This window comes from Ruditapes philippinarum, unplaced genomic scaffold (assembly GCF_026571515.1).
Source record: "Ruditapes philippinarum isolate M1 unplaced genomic scaffold, ASM2657151v2 ctg2237_1_1_1_1, whole genome shotgun sequence".
Lineage (NCBI taxonomy): Eukaryota > Metazoa > Mollusca > Bivalvia > Venerida > Veneridae > Ruditapes > Ruditapes philippinarum.
The window spans coordinates 58832-83293 of NW_026864488.1; the positions used below are offsets into that span (position 1 = coordinate 58832).

General features: G+C 28.8%; 1 protein-coding gene across 3 annotated transcripts in view; it reads left to right on the forward strand.

Moving 5' to 3' along the window:
• LOC132725779 (soluble guanylate cyclase 88E-like) overlaps positions 1-24462 on the forward strand; it is a 74997-nt gene that overhangs the window by 12325 nt on the left and 38210 nt on the right. The window contains exon 1 of one of the 3 annotated variants that reach the window (XM_060710962.1): positions 2113-2135. The exons of 1 other annotated variant lie outside the window; for it this stretch is intronic. The gene's annotated coding sequence lies outside the window, so the exon portion shown is untranslated. Of the gene's footprint in view, positions 1-2112; positions 2136-15077; positions 15183-24462 lie in introns of those variants that run through there. One more of the 3 variants, XM_060710961.1, reaches the window with a different exon arrangement.

A 24462-nucleotide genomic window follows, 5' to 3' on the forward strand; every position in this document is an offset into this window, starting at 1 on the left:
TATCAATATAAAATTGATGTTTTATACTGTAAGGACCAAACAAAATAACACGTGTAAATCGTAGTGCAATATGTTTTTATTAAATAAATTATCGTCTAAATCAGAGTGCTTTTTATCGAACATTTGTCCCACTGTCATTAAGTCATTGTACGTTTATGCATACATTTTTGTATCTTTCAAGGCAATTTAATTTTTAACATAACAACATTTATATGCAATTATAGCTTTTTTCATAAAAAGAAATCCACAGTTAAGAATACTCATGCCGGGGAAAGTCACGCAACCCTCTCAACATCTAAATTTGTCACGCAATATCGCCTGAAATGCGTCAATGAAAATATGTCAAATTTCAATGAAATATCACAAATGATCGAATAGTATTTCTTTTATAACGGGAAACCTTCTTTTATCGTAAATTTTCAGGGAATGGAATAACGCCCAGTCTGTGTAGACTCACCAAAGTGTTGCTTTTGGGTTTATTCTCTACTGCAGTGAATGTATATTTGAATAATGTACTCCAAGCTTACTCATTAGATGAAAAAAATTGAGATTCGATGCTGTCCGACTGTCTGTTATTTCTCAGAAATATAATAAAACACTCTTTTATTATAAAACATGAACTTTTTTGCAAAATACTGCACCTCTTATGACTTTATACACTGAACGACACATTGAAAAGCATTCTAGTTTTAGAATAATCTATACTGAATCAAAGTTTTAAGTTTCTACCTTTTTCCAAACTGTCTGAATAATTGCTTACCAATTGTTTGCCAATTGAGATACGCTAAAAAGCAGGTTCAATCATTGTAAATCACAAATACATTATTTTTATTTTTTATTGGAAGTTTATGTTTTGTGAAAGCATATTAATTTTATATTTATCACATTTTAACACATAGCATCAACTCTTCCAGACATGTTAATATAAATTGGTATGAGATTTTACAAAAAAAGTGTGAGCTTAATTTATAAAATCATCTATTTTCCAAATCATTGTTTGTCGTCTAGACACAAATGTTTGAATGTTATCATATCTTTGAAATTTGAATTTATTTATTCATGATATGAGAGAGGGAAAAAAAGAAAAGAAGCAAAATGTAAAAAAAGCAAATGAAACGAACAAAATGTTCAAATCATTGTCATGTATTTATTGAATACGTTGTAACTCTAAAATAAATGTTCCCTTAAGCAGCTTTTTAAGCAGAAGAAGACATTGACATACATATTTCCAAAATAAATTGATTTTCTGAATATATTTCTAAAGTAATAAATCATATCCAAATAAACATGTGTGTTGGGTTTCATTTCATATTAAAACCATTCAAGTACCATTCAGTATTCATATATTGCTCTTTCTTCCCTTGGGAAATAGAAATATTTAATTGAGCACGGAAGTCAAGAAAAAACCCTCCTAGTTCTGTCATGACATTGACAATCTATTTGACGCTCAATCAAATTTGGTGTTGAAAAAAAGGTCATAGTATATTTCTTCTTAATATTTTCTCTAAATATTCGGTTGGAAATTCATATGATCGGAAACGATATTTTAAATAATTTCCAACAACGTTTGTGATTAATTTGCCATTTCAAGGCATATCGTAAACATAAACCTACCCTCGGAATATTATAGATTTGTAAAATATCCCTTTGCTGATTATTAATCAATGTTTTCGTATTGAGCATAAGGGTATTAGGATAAATTAATTATGTTATGAATGTGTACATTACAAAACGTTTTGTATCTTTTTACCAATGAAAGTATGATATGAATTGTCATGGACTATACACAAATCAATATTATATTTGCTCTTCTTATTAAGAATAGAGACATCCTTATTTTGATTTCCCTGTCATACATTATATTGCTACTTTATGTATTATTTTATTGTCATGCAATTATCTGTGATTGCATCAATGCCAAAACGTCAATTCCCCAGTCATTCAGATATTTTATAGTTCTCCAAAGTTGTCTTATCGTGGTTAATGCGTTTGTATATAGTAGTGAAGCCTGCATAGATATATGTTATTGGAAAACAAAAGAGTTCTTGTACTACAACTATAACGTATGAAGGATTAAGACAATTCGCTATATGTGACAAGATTAATTTATGAGCTCTTATCTATTGATGGTGAAGGTATTTATGATTTGTATATTTGTGTTTTAACGAATTAATATACTAAACTTCTAACTGTCGATTGATAATATTTAGAACTGACTTTTTTCTGTTGTCAAACAGAGTTTAATCGTTGCATCATAATATATATTACCATCGAGTTAAATGTACAAAACTTTAATGCTGTGCGATAAGTTAAGATTTACATATTTTCTGATGTAGTGCAGGCGAATTATTGAATATTTCACATGACAATGTTATTGTAACAATATAAATCATAACTGCCATATATATTAAATTACACGAACTATTTATTGGTAATAATGTTGCAATCTTAACTTAATGTTTGCCATAAATATAATGATAACTAAAAGCTAAAATACTACATAAATAATACATTTTAGGCCCAAGTCTACATTTCTTCGCAACGTAAAATATATTATGTAGTGATTCTAACAGACTGATGTGTTATTTTGTGAGTTTGTGTATAAATATAAATTCTGCTTAAGCCTAGACGATGGCTTGCAATTTCCACCCTCATCAATAAACAGGTTCAATCAAATCGAGCCTGGAACACTTAAAATTGTTTTTGGGACAGTTGTTAGGTTTTCCATTTTTCTCTTATATGTGATGTGTATGTATATTCGGAGAACGTTTACTTAAATTTGAAATGTTTCTTTATCAGTTGCAATAATCAAAAGGATAAACCAATTTTTGTCTTGCGTTAAACCTGATTGCTTAGTCTTTACAACGATTTGACATTTTCATATTTGTCTTCCTTATTTACCCTTTACCATGTATTTGGAAACAGAAATCGTCCTTTCAGATCATTACATTTAAGATGTTGTATATAGTTATGATATAAATGTTTTGGAAACTTTGTTATAATTTCATTCAGTTACTTTTAAGTTCTGAAAATTCCAAACTTTAAAACCACCTTTTCCCGAAAGCATTTTAGGCAATCTACAATAAACTGTATTTGAAACTAAGACCTTTGAACGGGTGTCCAGTGCATTAGTTACTTACTTCACAAATTATCCTAAAAGGATTAGCATTTTTGTAAAACAAAAATTCTTAAGTGTTGTCCTTTGAGGATATGTTGTATGTTTTGCTGCTTCCATTATCTGATTTTGTTTCGCTGAAAACATGATTACAGTGCAATTGATTCCACTGTTAACGACAAACAAGCTTAGATTTTATATTTGAATTGTCATATCTGTGGTTATAAAAGTGTTGATTTCTTCTACTCATTGACAAAACATATTTTAAAATCCTACTCGAAAACAAAACAAAAGAAATCTTAAAACAACCTTGCTAGTTAAGTATAAATGAGGTCAAGTTTGTGAGTGACATTAGAATCAGTTTATAACAATGATTGATAAAAATGATTGCTAGTATTGTATTTGTAAAATGTTATGAAAATGCTGAACATGATGAACGAAATATGCATGTAAAAGTCTTGCTGTCAGTTTTACATTTATTAAGGTGGTCCGGGGTTTCCGTTTTAGAATATTGTTGATTAGGAGAATGGAAATTATAGGATAAATAGCACTAAGCAATATATCTCTATAAAGGTAATGTAGATCGATACTGCAATTATCTATATTGTTTTATTACAAATAATAAATCACTAATTAAAGAATTATCGATAAGTGTTACTGTATATTGCCTCATAAGTTGCCCTTGACTGACAAGTCACTGACAATGTTATAAATGTAATTTTTCACCGGTGGCCAATTGGAAGCGCGCGGTGGCTTAATTTACTGACTCGTTTTTGTTTAGTTACATTGCATTTTGTAATTACACCCACAAGCATATACCTAAATAACAATTCGAGTAATGAGGGAATTGGTGCAAGTGTCAAGAAACAAAAACAAAGAGAAAGGATCGAATAAGGTATATAATAAGATAATCTACATGTAAAGAGAAAACAAATTTACAAATCTTTTCGTTGCCAAATACGTAGAATAATTTTACAACTTTGAAATACAAATCTACAAAATGAAACTCGACAAAAGTGCTTTTAATATAAAATATTAACCTTGCAGTTAAGTTTCAAAACACATGCACTCTATAATATTACATTTATTCAGATAATGTAAAAATAGCCACTACATTGACCTAATAGTATGTAATTAAAGGTATCTTAACCGAGTAAGGTTTTCTATCTTGAGTATATCACATGCTTAATGGATACTCCCAATGGGGGTCAACCTCATTGTAGTGTACATTTTGTCAAGAACAAATAATTGTGTATTCTGTACCAAATAATATCAAATAAATCTATAAATTGACTACGTTAGAGCATTCTTTTAATTGAAAGAAGACTTAAAGATCACTGAAACATTTAGTTTGTTTACAACAAAAAGATTAATGTCAATATGTTTGCCTTTTTTGATAATCAAAACAAAATGTCGACGATTTTTTAGGTGTATCTGTCAGTTGTTAAAAACAAAACAAAAAATTATTAAACTGGGTGTTTTACTTGTACTTAAAATTACATATTTATCATAATGCATTTAAATTCTTACAAGAAACGATTGTTTAACAATATATTTAATCTATTCTTTGCCATATTGAATTAATCAGTTATGATGTCATTGAATGCTTGCATATTCAATTTATTTTTAAATTTATTAATACTATATTGCTTGAATTATCGTCTAGTCAATTTGTCATAATTATTTTCCTATCTGTTTCAAATAACAAAGACATTACCGGAATAATTGTCTAATCTGTATATCATATTTCTTTATCTGTTTTAAACAATGCAGTGGTATCAGGTAATTATATTAGTTCAAAGGCATAAATGATTTATCTCTTTAGATAGAATTGCATTATTTGTTCATATGAAACAATAGATGTATAGGCAATGCGCATTCTTCAAACAATTTTTTAATCAAATGATTAATATTACAATCTTTATGTAATAAATATAATACTTCGAACCAATTCTTTCACCATTAACAAATTGTTTTAATGTTGAAAATCGAGTACAACTTTTAAAGAGTACTTCAAAACTATATACACATAGATCTAATTAGTTTCATAAATTCGCATAGACAAATTATGTAACATTTATGCAGGAAGAATGAATATTTTTTTCTTGATTATCTCAGTTACATATCACATAGAAATATTGCTGTTCCTTAAAGTTGCCAAACATGCTTCTGGGCTATCGATAGTGTAACTATCTGTGAACTTTAATCTTTGGCTAATATAAATATATTAGATTTTTAACTATGTCGTTTTAGGCAGTGTGTTTCGCTTGACATATTTTAATTAAGCACTACTGGCACATTTAAGGACTCGTATATAATATGTACTAAATCTATTACAAAGACGAAGAAAAAAGAATTTTTTTATTAAGGACCTGTTTTGGCGTCTTTATTATATCAACTGGTATCCATGCCTCTACTATCATTAATCTAAGACTAAATTTTAAGGTCACAAATGACGATATAGGCTACTAAATATACACATTCATAAACTACTGGTATACGTTTTAGTTGCAAATGAGCCCTAACATATTCGAAATATGAAGTTTCGAAACATGTTACCAGCAATAAGCTGCCGTTACTACTAGAAAATGATTTTCTCAAATAACACGCTCGATATGGTGTAACTTTTTGTTTTAATTATAGTTTTCATATATCAAAAGCTAAAGACGAAAATTTCTAGTAATTTTGAAATGTATTACATGTATTTGATATCACACATTTACTTAGATATCATATTGAAAACGTTATTTTACCCTTGATACTTCAAAACAATAATCTTCAAACACAAAAAATGACACAATATAATGAGCATATGTCACGAGGGGATACTGATTCTGGTGATATTATTGTTTTTGTTTTCGTGTAAGTAAGAAACATGTCGACGATTATTGATTGTAAATTTTCTTATGAATCCAGATTGTCATGTATAAAAACCCGATATATGATATATCGCCACATTTTTTACAGACTTTTGACAGAAGTTATGTTTTCTTGATGCCTATGTCATATCCGGATAAATGGCGTGTCCGAACTACTCATAATATTATAAAATTCTCTTTGTTTCTTTGTTTTTCTGCGGGTAATGTATGTTAAGTATTTTTTCCTGAATTTAAGAAACTTTCACTCCTGAGACATTCAAAACAATTTGACAGTATTTTTATTTGAATAAACAAACATAATTATAAAAATTATTAAAAGGGAGTGACTATCACATGGAACGATCATGTCGACAAATTGACCTGCTTTTTTAAAGAAAGTTTACACATTTTGCTGGGTATCAGGGCACATAAGGCATCTTGTCTTTACGTCATTATTTGTTAACATGCATAAACTGGTAAATAAAACACTTGACTGTAATTTATAAACGAACGTGTTTTTTTTATTTCAAATTGATTGGAAGTAGATTGAGCAGAACCAAATGCACATTATGATTGATATGTTAGTAAATTTCGATGTCAGCACCACGTCGTGTGTTTATCTAGGTTGAGTAAAACTAAACTAAGTTGTTTTTTTTAATTACACGGATATTATTCTTGTAATATGACTCTAATAAATATACAAATCTGTCAGCGTCTTAGAAAAACACGCATAAGTTGGTGTGCTATATATTTTTGTTATCTTTACAAAATAAAACTGCTTTTATCGGACATTTGTTCCACCGCTGAAACCATTGTTTACATGTTTATGCATTTATGTACCTTTCAGAGCAATTTACAATTAATAACATTAATGTGAAATCATATTCTGTTTTCATTGAAAGAAATCCACATTTAAGAATACTCTTGCTGGCGCAAGTCACGTAATCATCTCCACATCTAAATGTATCACGAAATATTGGCGTGACAAACATTGGCATACGTATTTCAATAACAAATTGATTCATTGAATACACGAATGTATTTTGAAGGTAATAAATCCCCAAAAACCATATACAAAAATATCTACGATTTTTTTATACTCAAGTAATATTCTATATTCATATATTGTGTTGTCATCCCTTGGGAAATAAAAATATTTAGTTCAACTTGTCAAGAACAAATATCATTCCTTTCTTTAAAGATGTTACAATTTATTTGATGCTTAATCAAAATTGATGTTGGAAATGGGGTCATAGTATTTTTAATATAGTCACTAAACATTCGATTTCATATATTAATCTGAAATGTTTTAAAAAATGTTTTCCATCTATAAATGCGATGAACTGTCTATTTCTAAACATATTGTAAATACAAATTTACTCTCAGGATATTGTACCATTGTAAAATATCATCTTTTTTATTATTTATCATTGTTAATGTGATAATGATAAAGATATAAGCCTTAACAAATTAAGCTTTTTTTCTCCACAAAACGTTTTGTATCTCTTTTCCTGTGGAATAGTCATGAGCTAGACACAGTTCAATAGTAAATTTAGCTTTCATATTAAGGAGAATAACTTCCTTATTTTAATTTCCCTGTCATACATTATATTGCTACTTTATGTATTATTTTATTGTCATGCAATTATCTGTGATTGCATCAATGCCAAAACGTAAACTTATCGTGGCTAATGCGTTTGTATATAGTAGTGAAGCCTGCATAGATATATGTTATTGGAAAACAAAAGAGTTCTTGCACTAAAATTATAAAGAAGTAAATCTATTTTGCAATATGAAGGATTAAGATAATTTACTCTATGTGACAAGATTAATTTGTGAGCATTTATCTATTGATTGTGAAGGTATGTGTGATTTGTATTATTGCGTTTTAGCGTAATAATGGTAAAAATCATTTTAATTGAGAGTGATGTTATTAAGAAATGATCTTTGTCTGTTGTTTAATCCATGTTTAGTATATATCAGCTTCGAATAAAATGTACAAAATTTTAATGCTTTACGATAAGTTTCGATTTATGCATTTTCTTATGTGTTTTGTTTGCAAACTATTAAACATTTATATGGCAATGATACAATGTATCTCTAAATTGCATTACACATCTTTTTACGGGAACTGTCAATTTGTGATAATGTTGAAACCTGAACCGGAGGTTTGCCATTCACATAAATGATAACTATAATCTAAAAAAGCATCATGAATAAAACTGTTTGGGTCTAAGCCTACATTTTCGTATATGAACCATTAATGTATTATGTAGTGATTCCCACTGACTAATATGCTATTTTTTGTATCAAAAAGATTTGCTTTAGCCGGTGCTAGGGGTCCTTGACGCTAGTTTACAGTAACCACTTCCATCCATAAACAGAGCAATCAAATCGAGCCTGCAACATTGTTAATTGTTTTTGGTCATTCGTTAGGCATTCCACTTTTCTATTTTATGTTTAAGTAAATTCATGTTTAGCAGAGAACGTTAAGTACAAATTTGAAATGTTTTTTTTAAATCTATACTGATAACATCAGTTGCAATAATCAGTAGGAGAAACTAAGTCCGGTCTTACATTAAACGTGATTACACAGTCTTTATAACATTCTTACCTTTTCATATTTGTTTTCCTTATTTAAGCTTAACCATGTATTTTGAAACAAAAGTCTTGTTTTTTTAGCTCACCAGAGCACAACGTGCTCATGGTGAGCTATTGTGATCCCCCAAAGTCCGACGTCCGTGGTCTTGCGTCGTCAACAATATCTTTTAACAACATCTTCTCAAAAGCAAATGACTGCACAGTAACCAAACTTTACAGGGAAGATCCTTGGATTGTCCCCTGCCAAAGTTGTTCAAATGGTTCCGGTCTGTTGCATAAGAAGGTCACGGGGCTAGAAAAGGAGTTTTCAAAAATGCAAACTTAAAAAGTCTTCTTGTCTGAAAGTACAAGGCCTAGAGCTTCGATATTTTGTATATGATATCACCAATAAATCTCTACCAAAGTTGTTCAAATTATATCCCTGGGGTCAAAATCCACCCGTCCCGGGGGTCATAGGTTTTCCTTAAGTAAAGTAATTTTTTTTTTAAAAAAACTTGTTGTCTGAAGGTACAAGGCTTAGAGCTTAGATATTTAATAAATAATATCACCTATAGGTCCTCTACCAAAGTTATTTAAATTATAGCCCCGGGGTCGAAATTGACCCCGTCCCAGGGGGTCATAGGTTTCCCTTATATGTATATAGTAAAAAATTAAAAAATCTTCTTGTTTGAAGGTACAAGGCTTAGAGCTAAGATATTTGGTATATAATATCATCTATAGTTCCTCTACCTCAGTTGATTAAATTATAGCCCTGGGGTCAAAAATGGCCCCGCCCAGGGGGTCATAGGTTTTCCTTATATGTATATAGTAAAAACTTTTCCCATCCACAAACTTTAACCTTGATCATAACTTTAAAGTTCTTGGCGTATTGTCTTAAAACTACATAAAATATTAGCCCTGTTTGTATATTTTTAAGACCTTGTTACTTCACTTTTGTATATCAATTGCATTTAGTACTCAGGTAAGCGCATTGGGGCCAATGGCCCCCTTGTTTTATTTTAGATCATTACATTTAAATATGGTACATATAATTCTAATATTAATGTTTTGGAATCTTTGTTATAATTTCTTTCAGGTGCTTTTTAGTCCTGAAAATAAATACCTCACTTTAAATAAAGAAACGTATAACCATTTTTTCCCGATAGCATTTTAGGCAACCTACAAAAATTGTATTTGAAACTAAGACCCTTGAACGGTTGTCCAGTGCATTAGCTACTTACTTCACAAATCATCCTAAAAGGATTAGCATTTTTGTAAATCAAAAATTCTGAAGTTTTGTCCTTTGAGGATATGTTGTATGTTTTGCTGCTTTCATTATCTGATTTTGTTTCGCTGAAAACATGATTACGGTGCAATTGATTCCACTGTTAACGACAAACAAGCTTAGATTTGATATTTGAATTGTCATATCTGTGGTTATAAAATTGTTGATTTCTTCTACTCATTGACGAAACATATTTTAAAATCCTACTCGAAAACAAAAAAAAAAAGAAATCTTAAAACAAAGACTGACAAGTCACTGACAGTATTATAAATGTTATTTTTCACCGGTGATCAATTGGGAGCGGTGGCGTAATTTGCAGACTCGTTTTGTTTATTTTTATTTTTAAAAGCATATACCTAAATAACAATTCGAGTAATTAGGGAATTGGTGCAAGTGTCAAGAAACAAAAACAAAGAGAAAGGATCGAAAAAGGTATCTAATAAGATAATCTACATGTAAAGAAAACAAATTTACAAATCTTTTCGTTGCCAAATACGTAGAATAATTTAGAAATACAAATCTACAAAATGAAACTCGACATAAGTGCTTATGATATAAAATATTAACCCTGCAGTTACGTTTCAGAACACATGCACTCTATAATATTACATTTATTCAGATAATGTAAAAAAAAATAGCCATTACATTGACCTTTGTAATTAAAGGTATCTTAACCGAATAAGGTTTTTATCTTGAGTATATCACATGCTTAATTGATAATCCCAATGGGGGTCAAACTCATTGTAGTGTACATTTTGTCAAGAACAAATATTTTTGTATTCTGTACCAAAAAATACCAAATAATATAAGCCCACCCATCTATAAAAGTGACAGCTTTAGATTATTCTTTTAATTGAAAGACTTAAAGACCACTAATACATTTAGTTTGTTTACATTAAACAGATTGATGTCCAAATGTTGGTCTTTTTCGATAACCAAAGCAAAATGTTGACGATTTTTCAGGTGTATCTGTCAGTTATTAAAATCCAAACAAAGAGTTAATTAAACTGGGTGTTTGGCATTCTGACTTGTACTTAACATTACATATTTATCATTATGTATTTAAATTCTGACAAGAAAAAATTGTTAAACAATATATTAAATCTATTCTTTGCCATACTAGAATAATCAGTTATGATGATATTGAATGTTTGCATATACAATTAAACTTTAATTTATTAATACTATATTGCTTGTGGGGGTTTAATTATGACAAAGACATTGCTTGAAGTATCGTCTAATCCTTATATCATATTTCCCTATCTGTTTCAAATAACATGGACATTACCAGAATTATTGTTTAATCTGTATATCATATTTCTTTATCTGTTTCAAGTAATGCACGGAGGTATTATATTAGTTCAAAGACATAAATCATTTATCTCAGTCTTTAGATAGATTTGCTTTATCTTTCCATATAAAATAATAGATGTATAGGCAATGCGCAAACTACAAGCATTTGTTTATAATCAAATATTACAATCTTTATGTGATAAATATTTTAGTTCGAACCAATTCGTATACCACTAACAAACTACATTTGTATTTCGATGTTAAAATTGAGTACAACATTCTAAAGAGTAATTCCAAACTATATAAACATAATTTGTTTAATACTTTTGCATAATCAAACTCTTTTACTTTTTTGCATGAAGAATGATTATGTTTTTCTTGATTATGTCAACTGAGATAATCAACATATCACACAGAATAATGTTGTTCATTATTGAACAATTTCAAATTGACAATATGCTTCTGGGCTATCGTTAGCGTAATTTTCTGTGAGCTTTAATCTTAGGCTAATATAATTGTACTGAATCATTAGTTTTTTTGCTATGTCATTTTAGGCAGGATGTAACGCTTGAAATATTTTAATTAAGAAATACTGGAACATTTGAAGAAGCGTTACAAAATTCTAACAATGAATTCTTTACGAAAACGAATTTCAAAAGCATTAAGCATAAAATATATTTTTTTCTCTCGACTTGTATTCCTAATTGATATTGAGCTGCTTTTAGTTTAAATTAAGGAACTTAGGTACATATGCTCTCTGACAGAGAACCGTTATAACATATGTAAAAGAAACAGATTACTCTCAAAGCCGGATAAGTGCCTTCTTCAAGTAATAACGTTACTGTTGTGCTGATAACGAAGCTGTTAATTTCAGGAAATTGTCATCTGTAGACCATGATCTTTATTTCTGTGAAACAAAACTGGTTTCGAGCGAAATATCACCCATTTGTTGTAAAAAGTATATGTACTAGGTCTATTACGAAGACAAAAGAAATGAAATTCGCTATTAAGGGCGTGTTTGGCATCATTATATATCAATTGGTATTCTTATAACAGTCATCTGAGAATAAACTTTTAGTTTATAAATAATGATATCGACTAATAAATATACAAATTCATAAACAAATGGCTGAAAGCAATTTGAATACGTTATCGGTGCAAGTGAGCCTCTAACATATTCAAAATATGAAATTTCCAAAAATGTCACAACTAGAAAATGCTTTTCTCAAATAACACGAATGATATCTTGTAACTTTAAGTTTTGTTTAAATTTCAGTTGTCATATATAAGAAAGCTAAAGACGAAAGTTTCCAATAACTTTGAAATGTCTTATTTGGTATTACACATTTACTTAATAGATATCTTATTGAAATGTTATTATTGACGTTTTTTAAGAATCTTTGGGTGCATTGTTGTAGAATTATACACGGTTCGAGTTCAAATGCGTTGGAATGTAATCACGAAGGCCGACAGGCCTGAGGCATTTGAACGAAAAACCATGCATTATTATACTTAATTATACATAATGCACGAAGAAATATTTTGAGAATAATGAATTTTGAAAACGTTGATGAAATTTGTGTATGTTTATTTTTTTTCTTTATATATTTTTGAAGCGAGAAACAGAGTATGTATAAGGAAATAAATGTGAAATATAACTAGTTTGCGACATTGAAAAAGCGTACTTGTTATTACTGTTTTACACGCGCTGTTTGGTGCTATATTGTAACGTCAAGTAAACAACACTTTGAATGTCTGTACAGCGTTAATGACTGAATTAAAGATATTGGTGTTCGGATTTTTTCTCAATTAGACCATATTCTTTCATTCTAGATACTTTTCACAACAAAATTCACCAAAAATAGTTTTTTTATTTCTCAGATTTCTAAAGCAAAATGTCGCCGTCAATGTGTCGGTTTTAAAAAAAACAGAGGGGGGGATAAGAACGGCGAGTACATTGTTGTGAAATATATCACGCTTCCGGCCTTCTTTGTTTATATAAGATAAATCTCCATTAGTGTTAGAATTTACTATTGTTACTTTAAAACAATAATCTTCAAAAACAAAAAAATGACAAAATATAATGAGCTCCTATTACTGTCACATATGTCATGAGGGGATACTGTTTCTGGTGATATTATTGTTTTTGTTTGCGTGTAAGTAAGAAACAAGTCGACGATTATTGATTATAAATTGTCTTATGAATCCAGTTTGTCGTCTATTTAGACCCGATGTATGATATATCGCCACATTTGTTACAGACTTTTGACAGAAGTTATGTTTACTTGATGCCTATGGCATATCCGGATAATTGGTGTGTCCGAACTACTCTTGCTATTATAAAATTTATTTTTGCGTTGTTTTTCTGCGGTAAATGAAGTATATTTTTCTAAAATTTAAGAAAATTTCATTCCTGAGACATCTTAAGCAATTTTGGCAGGATTTTATTTGAATAAATGAAAATAAATATAAAAATTAACATAAGAAAATGACTATCACATGGAACGATCATGACGACAAGTTTGCCCTGCTATTTTTAAAAGTTTTGCGGGGTATCAGGGTAGACAATGCATCTTTTCTTTACGTCATTATTTGTTAACATGCATAAACTGGTAAACAAAATACTTGACTGTAATAATTCATAAACGAACGTACCTTTTAATTTCAAACTGATTGGAAGTAGATTGAGCAGAACTAAATGCACATTATGATTGATGTGTTAGTAAATTATGATGTCAACACCACGTTGTGTGTACATCACGGTGAAGATAAACTAAATAAAATTGTTTAATCAATTTACACGGATATTATTCTTGAAATATGACTAATAAATACACAAATCCATGTTTTTAGTTGCAAGCGTCTTTGGAAAACGCGTGTAAGTTGTAGAACTATACACTTTTGTTGTCTTTTGAAATAAAAGAGCTTTTCTAGGACATTTGTTTCATCACCATAAACCAATTGTTTACATGTTCATGCATTAATGTATCTTTCAGAGCAATTTACAATTTATAACATTAATGTGAAATCATATTCTGTTTTCATTGAAAGAAATCCACATTCAAGAATACTCTTGCTGGCGCAAGTCACGCAATTATCTCCACATCTAAATGTATCACGAAATATTGGCGTGACAAACATTTGCGTACGTGTTTCAAGAAAAAATTAAATTGATTCATTCGATGATGTTTTTTCAAAGTAATAAACCCCAGAAAACCATATACAAAAATATGTACGATTTTTTATACTCAAGTAATATTCTATATTCATATATTGTGCTGTCATCCCTTGGGAAATAAAAATATTTAGTTCAACTTGTCAAGAACAAATATCATTCCTTTCTTTAAAGATGTTACTATTTATTTGATGCTTAATCAAAATTGATGTTGGAAATAGGGTCAAAGTATTTTCTTTAATATAGTCTCTAAACATTCGCTTTCATATATTAATCTGAAATGATGTTTAAAAATGTTTTCCATCGATAAATGCGATGAACTTTCTATTTCTTGTATATTGTAAATACAAATTACTCACAGGATATTGTTCCATTGTAAAATATCATCTTTTTATTATTCATCATTGTTAATGGGATAATGATAAAGATATAAGCCTTAACAAATTAAGCTATTTTTCTCCACAAAACGTTTTGTATCTCTTTTCCTGCAAAAGTTTCATTTGAAATAGTCATGAGCTAGACACAGTTCAATAGTAGATTTAGATTTCTTATTAAGGAGAAAGACATCATTATTTTAATCTCCCCGTCATACTATTATTGCTACTTTATGTATTATTTTATCGGCATGCAATTATCTGTGATTGCATCAATGCCAAAATGTCAAGTCCCAAATCATTCAGATATTTTATAGTTCTCAAAAGTTGTCTTATTGTGGCTAATGCGTTTGTATATAGTAGTGAAGCCTGCATAGATATCTTTTATTGGAAAACAAAAGAGTTCTTGAACTATGACTATAACGTAGGAAATTTAATGATTAAAACAATTTACTATATGTGACGGGATTTATTTGTGAGCATTTATCTTTTGATTGTGAAGGTATATATCATTTTTATTGTTGCGTTTTAGCGTATTTATTTAGAAAATAATGTAGAATGATGGGATTTAGATATGATATTTGCTGTTGTAACAAAGTATAATCCTTGTATGATATGTATATCTGCTCTTTGTTATATGTACATAACTTTTAAAACTGAGCGATTAGTTTAGTATAAGTATTTTCTAATGTGTTTTTAAATATGTTAGTATAAGTATTTTCTAAATAAATGTGTTTTTAAATATTTTATAAGACAATGTAACAATGTATCTCCTCTGAACTGTCAATTGGTGATGATGTTAAAATCTTAAGGTTTGCAATTAACATTACTACAAACTTAAATAGTATGTGAATAATACTTTTAAGACTAAACTCCACATTCCTTCGTGCCATAAAATGCATTGTAAAATGATTCTCATTGACTGATATGTCAGTATGTTTATAAATGTATGTAAAGTTCTGCTTAAGTCGTTGATACGAGCGGAAGTATAAGACGTTTAACCACCATCATTTCCTGAAAGCGTTTTAGGTAAGCAATTGAAAATAATCTACACTAACTAAGACCATTGAACGGATGTCCGGGGCATTAGTGATTTACTTCACAAATAATACTAAAAATGATTAGACTTTTTGTAAAACAAAAATTCTTTAGTTTTGTCCTTTGAAGATGTGTTATATGTTTTGCTGCTTCCATTATCTGATTTTGTTTCGCTGAAAACATGATTACGATGTAACTGATTCCACTGGAACGACAAACAAGCTTAATTTGATGTTTGAGTAGTCATATGTATGGTTTTTGAAGTGTTGATATCTTCTAGTCATAGACGAAACAAATTTTGAAATCAAACTCAAAGACAAACAAAGATCTTAACAACAAACTTTGTATTTAAGTATAAAATTGGTCAAGTATGGTATTAGAATTACCTTATATCAATGATTGATAAAACAATTGATAGTATTAATTTGTAAACTATTATGAAAATTTTAAACGTTCTGAAAGAAACAGGCATGTCTTACTGTCAGTTTAAAGTTATTTAGATATTCAGGTGGCCAAGGTTTCACTTTTAATATATGGTCCAATAAGATACTAACTGCTCAGGTGAATGTAAAATATAGGTTATGTTGCTTTAAGCAATATATCTTTGAAAAGGATATGAGTTTCAATACTGTAACATCAATTATCTATATTCTTTTACTACCAATGACGTATAATTAATATTTAAAGAAGAAACGAATGGGGTTACTGGGTATTTACTCGTAAATTTATTTTTGATTTACAAGCAAATGACATTGCTTTTTTTCACCTTAAAGCAATGAAGAGCGGTGGCTACAATTGCAGATTCGTTTTGGTGGTGTTTTATTTTCAGTTACATTATATTGTGCAATAAGATGAACAAGCAGTGCTCTGAATAACAATATGAGTAATGATTAAATAGCCACAAGTGTCAAGAAACAAAGACGGAACGATATTGAAACAATGTTATCCGTACCGTTGCCAAATCTAGAAATAATTTTACAACTTTGCAATACAAATCTGCAAAAGCAAACTCGACATAAGTGCTTTAAACATAATAAATATAGCTTGCAGTTACGTTTCAGAACACATGTACTCTATTATATTACATTTGTTAAGATAATGTTAAAAAATAATTAGCAATGGCTGCTACATTGACCTATGTTATTAAAGGTGTATGGTGTTTAGCTTGTGTATATCACATGCTTAATGGAAAATCTTATTGGGGGTCCAAATTCATTTTAATGTACATTTTGTCAAGAACAAATTATTTTGTATTATATACAAAATGATATACGCCCACCCATCTATAAAAATGACGGTTTTAGATTTTTTTCTTTACTTGAAACAAAACATTAAGACAACTAAACATTAAGTTTGTTCACATTTCAAAAGTTGATCTTTTTTATCTTATTTTATATAATTTATAGCGGAAACGTTGACGATTTTTTTTTTGTAGGTGAATCGGTCAGTTAGTAAAATCCAAACAAAAAAATATTAAACGGGGGTGTTTTGTATTCTGACTTGTACTCAAAAGTACATGTTCATCATTATGCATTTAAATTCTTACAAGAACAGATTGGTAAACAATATTTAATCTATTATTTGCCATACTTAATTAATCAGTTACGATGATACTGAATGTTTGCATAAACAATAAATTTTTAATTTATTAATTCTATATTGCTTGTGGGGGTTCTATTGTCAAATAGACGTTGCTAGAATTGTTGTTAACTCCATAAATCATATTTCGCTGTCTGTTTCAAATACAAAGACATTACCGGAATAATTGTTTAATCTGTATATCATATTCCCAATTCTGATTCAAATAATGCACGGATATCAGGTTATAATATTAGTTCAAAGGCATAAATCACTCATCTTTTTTAGATAGAATCCGATGAAAATGATAAATGTTAAGGCAATGCGCAGACTTTATAGCTACAAGCAACTTTTAATTCAAGTGTATTAGTTATTACATAATCTGCATGTTATAAATATAATCGTTCAAACCGATTCTTTTACCATAAACAAACTGGTAAAATTGAGTACAACATTCCGAAGAGTAATTAAAAGTCTATATCAACGAAATATTTTTTATTCATTTCACGTGATTAAATGCACATTTGTGCCTCAGAAACAAATTCAATTTTATTTCCTTTAGAAAGGGCAACATAAACTTCATGACGTTTAAATAATCGTGTGAAAGTATGCTAGCTGCTTGTTTCTTGATAAAAAATAGCGCTTTATATTAACTAATTTGTCATAAAAGTAACAAAATGTCAACGAAGTAGTATTTTGACTTCCATTCAAAATACATAATTATCATAAAAATAATAATTGCCAAAAAGAAACAGGAGGAAAACATTGTTCAGATAATTGTAAATGATTAACAATCTGAAAGTACACCTAAAATATAAAGCTTTTGAGAAATAATTTATAAAAAAGGTTTTCTGAAGCATAATGCGCTTAAATATATTTACATGTTTGGATAACAATAATTTGGTTTTTTTATTCCTGATTATTTCTACCAAGATAATCAACATATAAACACACAAAATGGTGATTGACATTTCTGTTATTTATTTTAAAATTCAAAGCTGACATATATTGAAATAGTTTACTGTTTCAAACTAAGCCTATAATGACACTTTAAATAACTTAATGTACTGACTAATTTATTGAATTGCTATAATTCTAACAATTATTCGTTAATGAAAACGAAGTTAACAATTATTTGTTAATGAAAACGAAGTTAAAGAATATCAATTAAAATGCATTAAACATAGAAACATTTCTTTATCTCGATATGTATTCCTAATTGATTTTAAGCTGCGTTTATTTAAATACAAAATAATGAACTTAGTTTTCCTATGCTATGCAGAAAAGAATCAGTTATGCTGTATAAAGTGTTTCGTCATAGCTGAATTACTGTCTTATCCAAATGATAACGTTAACATTTTGCTTGTCGTATATTTGTAATTACGTAGTTGTTAAGTTCAGGAAATAGTCGTCTGCGGATCATGATCTACACTTCTATGAAACAAAAAAGATTCTCATAGGAACAACTGTTTGATTGCTTTACACAACACTCCTACGAGCGAGATATCACGTATATAACGTAAAAAGTATATGTAGATCTTTTTCAAAGACGACGAAAAGAAATTTGCTGTTAATGGCCTGTTTTTGTGTCATTTCATTTGAACACCAATTGTTAACCAGGCTCCAGTTGAGATACTGTAAATAGCATCAGCCGACACTAAAAACATTGTATAATTATACAAAAACTGATATCAGACCAATTTTTCTGCCAGAAAACGTTTTATTTATTTTTAACATTGAGACAGACAGAATTCCAAACAAGTCGGGATTTACTTTTGTTCTTTGTAAACAATATTTTACAGGCTACTCATTTTTTTATTATTGTTTGCACATCCGAGAAGTTTAGGAATGTTTTTGACTTTGCCTTGATGTCATGTATTTGTTAATATAAGTCAAGAAAAGTTTCTTGCAAATTACAAGCTTGCCTTATTAGGATAATAACATATTTTTTGTAAGAACGTGTTGAAATTACTTTGTTGTCGGTGATTTCTGACTTTCTTCCTGTAATTAGTATCAAATATTAATTGTTAAAACGTCGAAGGTAAGGCAATTTCCGGTACATTTAAGTTGATGATACTGGCATGAATGTTGATTACAAACGCTTTGACCCTAATCACACTAATTATCTAAAATGGACTTGTCCATTTTTTAAGGTTGGGCAAAGCCATTTGCTATTAAAGAGTTTAGATTGGTACTAACTATATAGCGAACAGTGACAGTAATAATAAGTATTAAACATGATTATTATTATTTTCAGTTATAGTTCTTGCAAACGGAATATGGTCTTTTTAGTTTTGTTAATGTGAAAAATATTTTATATTTTAATGCATGTTGCCATTGTTATATCAGTTTCCCTTTAAACTTAAATTAAAAAAGTATAGGATGTTGTCGGGAAAAGAAAACTATCCCATTTATCTTATCCGTTTACTGCTTGAATATATTTATCATGTTTATGTAATCCTATATTCAAGTAGGCGTCCAAAATAGAAATGTCACTAAAGACTTCAGAAACTTCATATCCGTACTAAGAGTTCAAACCTGTCTTAAGATGTATTTAACTACTTTTTTCAGAAAACGACAAGTTTGCCTTACTAATGGCTAAAAAGTATTCGCCAAAGAACTAATGAACTTAAATTACTCCCGAAGAGTGTATGTCACTGACCCCTTTTTTCATTTCCTTTAATTAATGTTTAAGATAATTTCATGATAATGAAAAACGGCACGACAGTTTCCGTTACAATTTAGTTTTTTGACCCGAATGAATATATCAAATGCTTATGTAATTAACAAACTTTAAATTGAACGTTAAGACTAAAAGCTTTTGTTAACAACAATGACATTTCTCGAAATAAGCACATTAACGGCCTTACCTTATATAAGGGTCATTTAAGGTCATATCGGTTCATTTTACTCTGATTTAGGTCAACCAATGTCAGTAATCTGTGATCTTTATCTACAAGAAAGAGTTTAGAAAAAGGAAAACTTGCACACGTAAAAATTGAATCATGTTTCAACAATTTCCGCAATGAATATAAGTATATTAGAAATTAAAACAATAAAGATATTTTTAAATCATTGCAAACGGAATTATTCTAGTTTATCTCCGTAGGTATGACAACTTCTGAAAGACCTGCAAAAATGCTGGGGAAGAGGGAATACTAATAAACAAGGATAGGAGCAGCATCATCCTTTTCCGCATCCATATCTGAACTGTAATAACAAAATAAAAAGATTAAATTATTTCATATTCTTAAGAATATATTACTTTGTTAGATATCTTAAAAATATATACAAATATGCTTTTTTAAAGAAACATTACTTTTGATATTGGATTGGAGGTAAAGATTGATGACCTGAAAGTTAGATAATTATAACAAAGGAGCACTAGATTGTTTTGAATATATTCCAAGGACAAAGCGGAACGTTATTATTTTTTTGTATTATAAAAGTCATTGTTAACGAAGCATAAATATAAAAAGAAATAAAAGATATACATGTATAAGCATAACAATATTTTTAAAGGAAATCACGCATAAAACTATTTAATTTATTACTTATTTTTAAAGGAAACAACGCATAAAATTATCATTATCTTCTCTGATTAGTTGCCTTGGAGGCATGAACTGTTCTCAATCTGTCCTAGTTACAGTTCAAACGAACAAACTGTTTTATATATTAACTACACTTTCTGTTTCATGTAGAGAAATAGACAAACAAAATTTAATCATACTTTCTCCGAAATTATCGAAGCTTTAGGGCGTTTGTTTGTCACAGATTGAGGTTTTTGTACTGAGTTACCATAATTCTTACACGTCATTCTGCTCTGATTATGTTTTGATTACAAAATTGCTTCTAACCAAATTTCTTCTTAGATCTGTCACAATCTCTAGACATATTCGGTCATCTCAAATATAACGTATTTGTTTTGATATCCAACTTTTTTTCCGCAATCCAATTCATTCATCGTAGAACTGGCTTTGGGTTTATATTTGAAGGTTTACATTTTACAATTTTGCCGTGTTGGGCTACTTTTAGGGATTTTGTTTATCACTATTTTATTTGCTGTTTGGTCAATTATTGTTATTTAATAATCAACGTGTTTAATTTCTTCTTAAAAACAAAAAGAAACTAATATTGATGAATTAAGATTTTAATAACTTTTAAAAAATTAGACATGTAAATATTTTCTTTATCTGTTGTGCAATTCTATTAAACAAATATATATGTTGTGTTGCAAAATTGTGTCTAAAAACTCTTGAAATATTTCTCTCTTGTCTTCTTTTTATTTGACTTAAAAGCACTTATACGTTCAAACATTATTGTTATCGTAGTAAAATACTATTCAATAGAGACACTTTATACATTAAAGACGTTTCTGGATAATACTATTAAGATGTTTCCGGGAGTATTTTAATTATTTACAAAGGCAAAGAAGGAAAATTTAACTAGCACAGGGAATTCTTTAAAACTCAGAAACATTAGAGCGAGAAAATCGAATAATTCCCTTTTAGGGACAGATCACTTAAAAAGTAGAATGATGGTCTGCAATAAATTTTATTAGATCATGACATTATTAATCATGCAAATTTAGGAAAGTTTTCTGCTCTTGTTTATTTTTTCTTACTGCCTTTTAAGATAATGGTTTGAATTTCAGTAATTTTATAAGTACAACATATCGGACATTTTGTATAATTCTAGATATTTTGTACAGATCACTCGGGTATATTAATAAAAGTTTGACGTATCAAAAAGCTGTTATCTGTCCTGATATGTGATTTAACTTTAAGAAAGAAATAATGCAGGTGTTCGCATTCTACCACGAAATTGACTTAAGGTTTTAAAATGTATGGCTAAGAAATTGGCAATAACATATTGTTTTCCTTCACCATTATCTTTCTTGCTGGCAAAATGTACATATGTTTTTATTGGTGTTTAATAAAGGTTGCATTCAAAATGTTTCTCGGTTATGGAATTGAGATGAATATTCTAGGTTTCATTTTTATACGTTAACATTTCACACAATTTTATCTATACAAGTAACTATTTTGTCATAATTATCATGAAATGTTGTAATGAGATACTGTATTAATATCGAAGATTTAATTTTTATACATTTCAAATTACATTGCAGCTGTGTTTCAATTAAAAATATCATATAATCTTGTAAGCACATTTTCCATCTTTAATAGCAATTGCTTTTATTTACAAAATGCTATTTTAAGGCCAATTTAGCCTTTAAATCCTACTATTATTAGTATTAGTACTATTCAAAAACGTTTTAGTTGTGGTGTTTTGTAAACGTTTTTCCAACAGTTTTATCATAATTATATTTGTCATATATCTAACTCATTCTTTGCTTTGTTTGCGCTATACTGATCTAAGTATTTTATAAAAAAAATTATGTGACTCAAAATACAACTTTGTTTATATTTTGCTGACTTAGTTACCAACTATTTCAAGTTCAACGCTATTTTCTTCATGTCATAATTATTTGACATGCTTTAACCCATTCTTCAACATGGTAAAATACATATTTGCCTGTTCTACGGAAGGAATAATATTGTTTATTTACTAGGCTTAATGTGCCTTAACTTCCGAAAAACAATTTCTTTCTGTAGTGCTGAAATTGTTTGGTATAAATAAAAGGTATCAACAGCATAAAATGACTACCAACATTTCGAATATTTATTTATATAGCTCATTTAAACTGGCTCATTAAAAGGTTTTGGTCGACGTGAATTCAGCAATTCAACACAGACATTGTTTTCCTTTTGGTTAACCGTGAGCAATGTTATGTTATGCAAAATAATATAAAATGTAACTCCTTACTCTGAAATCATCTGTTTCTAAATAATACATTTCTTAGATAACATAAAAATATAAAACAAATTGTTGATAACTATTTATTTTATACATGTATACGTCTATTTGTTTAAGATATTTAATTATACAGTTATTATGGTTATACAGTTATCCCCATGAAGTCCTGGTCAGATTATTGTCAGTAAAATATTGCCTGAATCTCTGTTTAAGATATATTTCATTACAATTAACATTCATTTGTACGGATTGGTAAACAATAACAATTGTTTTTTTCAAGTACTACAGAAATTTATTTCAGAAACATTGAGCAAACTTAATTTTCCAATTGAAAGCTCAATTAAGCGTTAGACATTATTACGATTTCCTTTAAAGAAAGTACACACGTGTTTAATGATGATTTTAACGACTGGTGCTTTTCTCACAAAAAAGCAAAAATTAAATGTGAAATGATTTGTCGTAATTAAAGATAGCAAAAAAGTAAATGAAAATCGTAATTTTGCTTTCCATACAAATATAGAGAATCAATATTCCTATCTAAATTACCAAAAACATATGTTTTTTAGTTAAATAATCAGTTCATTTAAAACACTTAAGAAACTATGCTTTTGAGGAATACATGGGTTTTTTTTTCGGGAACTGTGTATTCAACATTTAAGTGTATATAAAAGATACATTTTCGATTTTAAGTTAGTATCAAATTATAGGTGTTTTAAGATATAATGTTTTGAGATATAATTCTAATAATTGTATTAAAATTAGAAATACTATGTAATAAGAAATGACATAAATGCCGCAAAATCCCGATATGCTAAATATATATCCAACAAATAGTATATAAATTGTACCTTCATATGTTTTCAAGTTTCTCCATTACCCAAAGTTTGAAAACTTTTTTTTAATTCTGAAAAAAGATACATATTTGTTTTCAGTTTTTTATCTAGTAGAACGAGAGATGTTTTCTTTCCAATCGACATTTTAAATTCCATTTCGTTTTTAATTTGAAACTCAAATAAATATCAAATATCTTGTTAAGTATGCACAAATTTAATACATAATTATGCTTTTACAAGCATGTTAATAATGATACATTGATGGCACATTACGCTACAGTATGAACTGCTATTAATCAGAAATAAGAGATTTCTCCTCAGCAAAACCATTTATTCTCATTTATATTTTCAAATTGAACTTGAATTAAATGTGGTAATTATTTTAGTTTTTGTTAGATAAATCGGTAAATTATTGCATCATATGAATGAGTTTTGCTATAAGTGTTGAATTAAAATGTAATTATTTTAGTTAGTTTTAGTTGGATTTTGCAGAAGGTTATTATATGAAATGTA